Source organism: Fopius arisanus, unplaced genomic scaffold, assembly GCF_000806365.1.
Source record: "Fopius arisanus strain USDA-PBARC FA_bdor unplaced genomic scaffold, ASM80636v1 scaffold00234, whole genome shotgun sequence".
Taxonomy (NCBI): Eukaryota; Metazoa; Arthropoda; class Insecta; order Hymenoptera; family Braconidae; genus Fopius; species Fopius arisanus.
The window spans coordinates 58,962-69,336 of NW_011887973.1; the positions used below are offsets into that span (position 1 = coordinate 58,962).

The 10,375-nt window shown below is 36.5% G+C and overlaps 1 protein-coding gene across 4 annotated transcripts in view; it reads left to right on the forward strand.

Annotated features, from left to right (window-relative positions):
- The first annotated feature begins 417 nt into the window (after positions 1-417).
- Positions 418-10,375, forward strand: part of LOC105272684 (protein MTO1 homolog, mitochondrial) — a 42,600-nt gene continuing 32,642 nt past the window's right edge. For 3 of the 4 annotated variants that reach the window (XM_011314896.1, XM_011314898.1, XM_011314899.1), the window contains exon 1: positions 418-590. The gene's annotated coding sequence lies outside the window, so the exon portion shown is untranslated. Of the gene's footprint in view, positions 591-880; positions 1,011-10,375 lie in introns of all 4 variants that reach the window. The other variant, XM_011314897.1, reaches the window with a different exon arrangement.

Below are 10,375 nucleotides of genomic sequence, written 5' to 3' on the forward strand. Positions count from 1 at the left end.
AAAATTCCTCTCACCGTCATATCAAAAATGTGCACCCACACATGCAACAGAAATCTGCTTAATTAATTAAAAATTAATTAAAAAGTTGCGGCGAACGCCAAAAACTACAATATGATCAGGAGAATTTTCTGTACACTTCAATGCAATTTCAGCCTGCCAAGCCTTTTTTGGGTGGTATCAAGTATAAACGTGAGTGTTGTTTTACTGGCCTATAAGTGGATTCCTTTTTATGCGAACGTCAAATATATTTGACGATTTATTTAGTAAGATCATTCCCTATCTTTCTTACAGTCTTCGCAAAGATATTACCGATATTACAGCGCTCCTAATGGAAGTAAAATAATGAGTCTTACTTGTCAAATAATCCGCTAGATCGCTCCAGTGGACTCTATTTTTCATGGTTTATCCTCTTTGAGGGGATGGCATGCTTATTAGTATAGTAATAAATGTGGATGGAGGTTAATCTTATTTTTTGTTTCGACATTGTTCAAGTAATTAATGAAACTCACAGTGTTATGATGAGAAGTTTTATCAAGTTTTACATGAAATACTTAATTCATTTAAAAGATTGAACGTTCGTTACATGCTATGTAAGTATTGGTAATATTCATGGACAAAAATCAAGAAAATAAAAAAAAAAGAAATCAAGTAATTGTTAAATGCGATTTTATCAAATCCAAGATTGTTATCATTTTTTGGATTGCACGTGTAAAGATTTTGTACATGTTCTTGAAAGACTATCGCCGATGTTAATAAGCATTTATTGTTTTTATTTCGAATTGAAGCGTTGTATTCGTTGATTTTGATGATCTAATTTCAAACAGAAATTGATACAATGGCAGGAGATTAGGAGATCTAAGATTTTTTATGTTTCATGTAGGTTCAAATGGGTGTGAAAATCTTTTGGAAATTGACTGATCAAGTGGCTGCACTTGAAATAAATTTGAAATTCTATGAGATAATAGAAGGTTCTGTAGGATCATAGTGCTCGTCAATATATAAAAGCAAAAGTAACTATTCAAGACTTTAATAATAAAAAATAACAAGTTGGTACATGAGTACTAAATTAAATGTAACATTCAGCTGTGATTAAAATATGTCTCTGCTCTCTGAAAACTCAAAACGAACAAACTCCTCAACTCTTGCAAATCTTTTTTATTTTCTTCACTACTTTCGCCCTCTTCACTGTACTCGGACAAACACTCTATTGTCCATCTGTCTGCACATCCTGTCTCCACTGGACTTCACGTAAAAGTCCCAAAAAGGCACGTATGCCATAAAACCGTCTTTGAATCCCTCTACTACACGCTAAACTATTAACATTAGGAAAAACTAGAAAAGATACAAAATAAAAATATAACCTCAACTTTACGTTCCACAATGGACTTATTCAATTGACAGAAAATCTTTGTTCTAAATTCTAAATGTCTTTTATTAAGACTAAAAGTTATTTTCCTATCCATCTTAAAAATCTTAAGACCCACAGTTCATTGAAATATTTCGAGCGAGTTAAGGATGTTCTGCCGATATTTTGTTATTTTTCATATTTTTCTGAGATTTATTGAAAACTATTGGTCGGATTGGGATATGAACATATAGCGTTTGTTTGTTACATCATGATTTATCCTTTCACAAAGTTTCATCTTGATATACCAATTTTTAGAACTTTTCACTAAAATTTATTGATTTTTTATTAAATTTTAGTGAAAAGTTACAACAATTAGTGTATCGGGATGAAACTTTATGAAAGAGTCAATCATGATGGAACGGACAAATACTATATTTTCATATCCGAATCCGATCGATAGTTTTTAATAAATTTCAGAAAAACAGGAAAAATAACAAAATACCAGTAGAACATCCTTAAAAGGGCCTTCAAAAACACAACCAATTTTCCGAGAAGTTTGATATGCATTCTGTATTGGAAAGCTGTGTGCCCATTTTTGGAGTTACTGAAGAGCATAGATTTTTTTAAAATTGAATTTCGATTAAAAAAATGAAAAAGTCTGATAATCTAACTAAAAGAACGTAGCCCAAGTAGTAAAACTTTGCAGGTGTATTAAACGATAAAAAACAAATTTTTCGCGTAACAAACAATTTCAATGGTTAAGAGAAATTATTAAAAAACTAAGAAAAATGCATTTTGTCACGCGCAACTCGAACATGCGGGAACGTCGCAACTAGAACGGAGGCTTTCGCCGTTAATTCAACTGTCTCTGGAGGATCAGAGACTCAAATATTCATGGCAGTGTCTATTCACACGCGCCACGGTAACTTTTACCGTGGATCCACGGTAATTTTTGTTCTGGATCTACACCATATGGTAACTATTATCCACGGTGAAAAATTACCGTGGATCTACAGTGATTCCCAACAGGCGCGGGTCTGCCGTTGTTTCAATTAGAAAATCGATTGAAGAGGTTCCTGCTCAGGATCTCCAGATAACACTATTGGAGTTCCACACCACCTCATCTCGGGATTCTATTGAAGATGGGAATTCCCCTATTCCTAATTCTGGGACAACTCTCACACATAAAGAAGAAAGGCCTAAGACTTCTCATTTAAACGCTGGCTACAACGAAGCACCATCCATACGCCATAGAACTCACACTAAGCTTAACCAGTTCGTGATTGAAGCTCTTGCTGAAATCAAAGATGTCCGAAAGGTCGGGAAGTATAGAGGAGCCTCAAAAGAACAAAGAACTGCCGTGGCTGGGGTGCTACTGAAGAATGGAGAAACCCCGAAATATTCGCCAGAACCACATCAAGGACCTCGAGGTAGAGCTCGAGGAGTGACGAGAAGTCAAGAAACATCCAGGGATTGTGAGGTAGCATAAAATTGTGGAACACCTCGATGGCGAGGGTCAGGAAAATGGGCAGCGGATAAAGTTGGTGGGATTCCTTTTAGGAAAAAAAGTGATGACATCACAGTTGAGATCATGTTAAAATGGTTGTTGAAGTCAAACTATGTGGAAGGGTGAGATTTCACAATATTAAAAATTAAATGCACCGAAATTGATACTGCCGACCTGAGTGATTCCTTCATCGAAACTGAAGACGATCACATCCAACTTTTGACGTCTTTGATGGAAGAGGATGCCTTCAAGACATTTTTGACTGGTGTGAAAATTAAAAGAGAACGAGATGATTACAAATGTGCTGCATATAAGGAAAAACATCATCTGTCTTGTAAAAAAGCCGTTCGTTGTGACGGATGCCATTTGTGGGATCATTGGATATGTGCGGAGGTAAAGAGGAAACCGATTGGTGATTGAATTTGACAATCAAAGCTGAAATTGTTATAAAATCGGTTGTGGCAGTTGATATATAATAAAGTGTAAAAGTCCACTTTTCATTCACTGAAATGAAAAATATTCGGTAGATATGGTAAAAGTGTTTCTAACCTCGTGCGGTCATATCACCCGCATTCATCTCGTCATCTACACCTCCCATTAACTAAAATAATATAATCCGACACGAGTGCAGAAGACTTGTTTTTGGGTCGAGGAAGGATTATAACACGACCCAAAGCGAAAAGTTGTCCACACAGCTTGACGAAAAATAGTTTTTCTCACTCGTATCAAAATACATTATTTCGTGTTTATGATCACCGCGAATCTACGCTAGATTTTTTTTCAATTTAAAGAACTCGTAGCATCACGGTTTATTCTGCACTGCATGTTTTGCTGTGGATCTAGGGTAAAAATGACAGATCCTTGCACATGTTAAAAATCCCAGCGGACCCACTGTATTATTACCGTGGATAAAAATGGCGGACCCCGAGTCTGTTGGGAATCAGCGTGGATGCACGGTAATTTTTTACCGTAGATCTACGGTAATAATTACCATAGGGCGTAGATCTACGACAAAAAATTACCGTAGATCCACGGTAAAAGTTACCGTGGCGCGTGTGAATAGACACTGCCAATATTCTTACATAAATAATAAACATATTCAATTATAAAATCCAGCTTTTAATTTACTTATTAATAGAACAACGAATCACACCGACAAAATTGTTTGTTTGGAAAGCATCACTTTCCCCACAAATTCAATAAGTTTTTCAATAGTTTTTATCCGGGATTTAATTTCTTTACGGGAGCGGAGAAGTGTCTACGTGGTTTGTCCGCGGGAGATTTTACGCCTGGTTCCTTTTCTCTTCTCGGTAATCCTACTATCTCGGCCTTCCTATTGTTCCTCATTCAAACTCTCACTCATTTCACTGTATCCCACCTGCCTTTACAGATACATACAATTCTCCCTCACTTGATAATCTTTTATTATATTCTCAGTTTGTGCGGGTCATGTATTTTGGGTGTTGGGTTTTGGTTTTGGATCGCATCCCACTCTTCCAACACTCCCTGATTCCTTCAGCTCGGGAAACATAATTTTCAAATTCTTAATGCTTATTCTAACCAGAGTTAATTTTTTTTTGAATTTCTACGGATTTCACAGGAGAAGAATTTTCTTTATTCTCTGCGTGATTAGTCTATTTAATGACTTGTAGTGCATACGTAATTAAATATGAATTTTCCAACAATTGTTCCCTGGTCAAGTTGAATCCCTTTAGAACTTTAAAGAGAATTTTATGTGCACACCCAATAATGATATCGAGCGATTCAACCAATGTGCTCAATGTCCAAGTTGTTTTTCGCAAGAATGTCATATAATCTAGATACATCGAAACGTATATTGTTCACCAATAAAAGAGGACATTTTTAATTGAAACTCTGTACATCAACGAAAATTAGTCACTGCACTGAGCCGAAACTATTGATGCTGCTTTGCCATACAATATAAGAATTCCATGACAATTGATTAAGCCATAGCACAGCAGTAGCTGATAGTGCAATTTGTTGTCTGGGGGTGATTTACCTACGGAATTCATTTTCATCACATTTCGCAGCAATTTGCAGGATTTCACTTTCTCTTCGCAAGCTCCAGGTTTCAACATCAAGTATAATGAAAGGTATTTTGCCTCCACCGAGTTGATCATGCTCAAGTTCTTCCTGAGGTTCTGGCGCAGCGGGGCGACTCAACAAACCACTGTTGCTCTTATATATAAATCGTTCATTTGCTTCTCTGCGATGCCGCAGAATATTTCACTTTTTTTTTCGATGGGAACGATGTTGCTTGAGCTTGTGACCATTCATAAGGCTCTTAGTGCCTAACGATGGATCTAGCCATGCATTTTGAATGATAGTTTCCATTTAGAAGCGACATTTTTTCAGTGATGTCTTTGATGTAAGTAGCCCCAAGATTTTTGGACCCATTACACAAGTAAATCGATTATCAGCTGATACTTTTACTTGCCATTTCACAATTCAGACTCGTTCCTGTTGCTTGACTCGGATAATTTGTAAAGGCTTTTCTTCATATTGTTCATATAAAACTGGCTCATGAGACCCTCTAGGTATGGTTGAATGCTCATAATTATCTGAATTCTTCATGAAACCACATCATGGATCACGCTGTTGTGATCGTGAAAAGAATGATGAGATGTAGCACGAATAGCTAATCCCATAGCAGAGACATCCCCTGTATTTTGAGATGGAGTGTAGCAAGAACATCTGTACAAATAATTTTGTCAAATCTTTGATTTTTTTTTTCAGTTCCATACTATTATTTTTTAACGTCTTTTGCAAGGTGATTTTCATCAGATTTCTTCAAGATTGGCTGTTCACTTGTATTACGAGAGGAGGCAAATGTCAAAATTTCATCGTCCCCAATCCGGCGACTTTAAAATATGACTATCTTCGAACAGCTTTGTCCCCTATACGGGTTCTATGGCTTCAGCGGAACAGTAAAAGTTCAACCCACAAATATGGTCCACTGGTAAGGTTTTCAGACGGCGATTCCTTTTCCAAAAATTCTTCTTAATTTTTCCAGAATAGGGTAGATCATAGAAAGCGTTGAATAAGATATCAACCAACGTTATTCGAAACTTTACCATGAAGCGATCAACAGTGAATGTATAAAATCAAAAAAAACCTTTTCAAAATATCGCCATCTGGTAACTCTACCGATTGGTCACTTTGCATTTCCTGCATTTTCTGGTGCAAATGGCATAGTCCAAAACCATCTGAATAGAACTCAGAAGTCTCATTTCCAACAATTTCTCATTAAATTCCAAGACAGATTGACAAAGAGTAATACAGATTTAGGAAAATATATAGGTCGTCAACATCGAATTGTCATCAAAAATTGTACTTCTATTAAACAACTTCCCCGTCGAATTCCTTTTCATTATAGAGAAATCGCTTTTAATCTTCTAGAAGACATGAAAAAGGACGATATCATTGAACCCAGCTCTAGTCATGATTCTCCTTCTAGTGGACATTTTGGCACTAATAAAACTCTTGCCAAGATTCACCAGAACTTTTATTGGGCTACCTGTAAATTCGACAATGAGAATTGGTGTTTCTAGGAACGGTCCTCATGTCGAAACTAAAGGTGAAGTCGAAATCTATAATGTAGGATTCCCTTTTGAGAGGTTAGCTATTGATTTTCTTGGCGCTTTCCCAAAATGGTCTTCAGGAAATCGTTTGATTCTAGTAGTCACAGATTATTTTACTAGGTGGCCAGAAGCTATTCCTCTACCCCGCTAACTAGCCTCCACTGTAGCAGAAGCTCTGGTCAAGGATGTAATTGCTCGCTTTGGTATTCCTCTCGAAATTCATTCTAACCAAGGTCGTAAATTTGAATCCTCAGTTTTCAATGAATTAATGAAATTACTAAATATTCACAAAACTAGAACTACTCCTCTTGATTCTCAATCTAATGGAATGGTTGAGAGATTGAATATGTGAATTTCAATCAAAAAGACTGGGACAGTTGAATCCCTCTTTTCCTTCTCGCATTCCGCTCTTCTAAACATCAGACTACTGAATATACTCTAGTTATGTTAATGATGGGATGCGAATTGAAAGTTCCTTTAGATTTGATTAGGGGATCTACTCCTAATACTTCTTCATATTGTTTACCTGACTATGTCTATTCCTTAAAAAATAAATTTGACACAATTTATGATGATGTTCGAAATAAATTGCAGATTAAGAGTGATCGAACAAAATCAAAATTTGCCATTAAATTACATATGATTTACTTCCAACCTAATCAAACAGTTTGATTTTTCAATCCTCGCAGGGTTAAAGGGAAATCCCCTAAATTACAATGTGATTGGGAAGGTCCTTATGCCATTAAGAACAAATTGAATAACGTGGTTTACCGCATTCAAAAATCTCGTCCAAAAATTCGAAACTTAAAATAATTCACATTAATCGAGTCACTCCTTATAACGATTAAAAAAAACCTCGGTCCTTAACATTGTCATTTGACAATTATTCCCTGATTCATTTAAGTTAATTTCTCACCAGAATTGACAGAATTGAACTATTATTTATGATTCATTTCTTTTTCCGGGGAAGAGCATAAAAGAAAAATATTAGCAATGGTAATTACGCATAACTTCTCAATTTTAATTGATTTTACAGAGAATAATTCTGTTATATTTATTTGGCACACTATCCTTTTTATTCGACACATTATTGAGTAGATAGATGAGATATCTACTGAGTAGAACTTCTTGGACTGTCCAATCCTATGATGATAACTAACTGATGACTGACGACAACTATTGGATGTCAAGAAACGGATGAAATTCTACAATGAACATATTTCGAGTCGAACCTATTCTCTCTTGTGCTTTCGTCTTGGCTTCTCGGAGAGAATATGGCTTGAGAACCTCAGATAGCTTCAATCTTAGTTATTTTATTTCTGATATTTCAGTTTGTTCTCAATAGATTTACCTGATTGTCGGGACGATAACGAATAGCTAATTTCCCCATATATTCTATTATTTATTCCTTCTTTTGTCTTTTGAAATATCTCTCCTCTGATTGACACCCATTCATTCATAATTATTTAATTTTTATCTTTCTCCTGGCATATAAAATATTTACGATGTAATCTAAATAATTAACAATCTAAATAATTAAAATCCCAGGTACTTATCAGTACAGAGGAAAGGGCGAGAGGGGGCGGACCTCGCCCTTGCGACAACACAAATTTCATAAATCCTTCAATCCAGAAAACTCGAAGTCGGCACTTCGAAACCTAAAAACAAAGTTGTTGCTCATACATACGGTTAAATGAGAGATTGATAACCTTTACATTTTTTCTACTTTATCAACCAGTGGGCAAAGTGGGAAAAATACTTAGCTTATTGATGATCCATTTATAAGTAGTAAGTTTGGGATTTCTTAATATTGTTTCCCTGCTCCTGGACTATTTGAAATTTTGCAATTCGTTGCTCAACGAAATTCAAATTCAAAGCAAAACCTCACTTTTCGTAAATGACATTTATTGTTTTATGGGGGATGGCAAATGAGGTTCAAATTTTGGAAAGCGCCATTGGGCAACTGTCAGCAAATCTGAGGAAACTGGGACTTCATTTGGCTCCCGCAAAACAACTATGTTACAGTTGACTAATAGGAAAGTTTAACAGTTAGAAGTACAAACTGAAATAGATACTATGGAAGTCTGTCCCAATTCTGTTGCGAAATTTCTCAGCATAGTAAAATTTGTTCGTCGCACATGGTGGGAGGCCGACCCAATAACTCTCATCATACTATACTAAAGTTTTGTTTGGTCAATCATCGATTACGGTATATTTGCCAATACACTAATTATTATTGACAAACTCGAACGAATTCAATTTACTATAATTCGGCTAGCTCTAGGATACAGTTGCACTACCCCCACTAACGTCTCCATAGGAGAGTCAAAAGTGGCATTAATGAAAGACAGGACAAAATTTTTATGTAAAAACATTTTTTATGAAAATGCTCACCAACCAACGATCACATAAACGAAGACTTAAGTCGATCGGTGTAAAGGGAGTGTGACCCAAATACATTTGTTAATGATAAGCTAGGAGAATTATTCCAAGACCACTGGTGCATTTTGACAAGTGGAAGTAAAAACACAGAGAATAATTATGTAGGAGCTGCGTGCATATGCCCTGAATTAGAAGTTCGCATCTGCACTACACTCAATAGTAATATGTCGAGCTACACTGCAGAGTGCATAATTCTTACCCTAGCAATGTGACTAATCTCTGACAATCCTGAACGAAATTATGTCATAATGACGGACTCTCTCAGTGCATGACAGGCCTATAACTGTGGGCAACTTGTGACGAACTTTCTGGCTCGCTGACGAGTCGAATTTCTTTTCTGTGCTGAATGCTTCGGTGCCAGGGTTAGAAAATAAAGAAAATCCCAATCCGAAGTTCCCTTCCAATAACCAAATTTTTTTTTTCAATTCCTATCAGCTTCCCAGCTTTCCCCAGTTTTCCAGTTTGAACCTGACGGAATTTGGATCGTGGAATTACTTCCGACAATTTCCGGGTAAAATGACAGCCCCCAGAGACTAGAAGAATTACAACTAATAATTGAACTGCACGTTACCATTAACTGTATTTAACGATTCCCCTAGAATAACCCTGCGAGGTATTTTTCAATGAAAATGATTCCCGAGGTTACTTAATTCGACCAGAAAGTAATTTCTAATGAAAACGAATCTAATTGAAATGGAAATGAATCTCTCAGCCTTAGCCTATTTATTCAGGCGAGGTTTCATCATGAAGATTATAATTTTTATAACCTTTTTCATTTTTAGATCAAATACTATTACAAATCTTAATTCGTAAACAATATAAAAAGCGAATGTGACGAACAAAAAAAACACAAGTTTCCCCTTCTTGTTTAATTCGATTAGTTCGTTTTCCATTCTGACTGATTACCAATAAAACCAAACCAAAATAAACTTGAATTTAAATGTCATTAATTAAAAGTCATAACTCTCCCTTAGATCTCCTGTCCATAAATCGATTTCCCATCGGCCCGTAACACAAACTCCTACTCCCAAATGCATCGACGAACTGGTGACTTCTCTCTCCTTCTTCTACAATTTTCTACGTAATTCAAAGCCCTCCCCAGAAGAATTATTTCCTCTCGCGTCGTTCCTCGTCGCGTGGCTCTACTACGACAGAGTTACTTCGTCGCTGACAATGACTCGACCACAGGTCACTCTATAGCAGGGCCCGGCAACCTGGGCTCATTAGGCTCACGCGGCTCCCAAGCTTCGTTAGTCAGAGCTGGGAGAGGGGCCTCATCCACTTAACAAAATTACCTGCTCTAATTCGATATCTCTCTCTGCTTGAGCTCTTGTTCGACGCCACCGGCAGAGGTCCACCGTGGGATCGAGCGGGAATTTTGATTTTCCATCAATTTGAATTATAAATATAAAAAAAAATTTCTTTTCTCTCGTATACCCTTTCGGGTCTTTACGGTTAGTTGGTTCCCTTCCCACC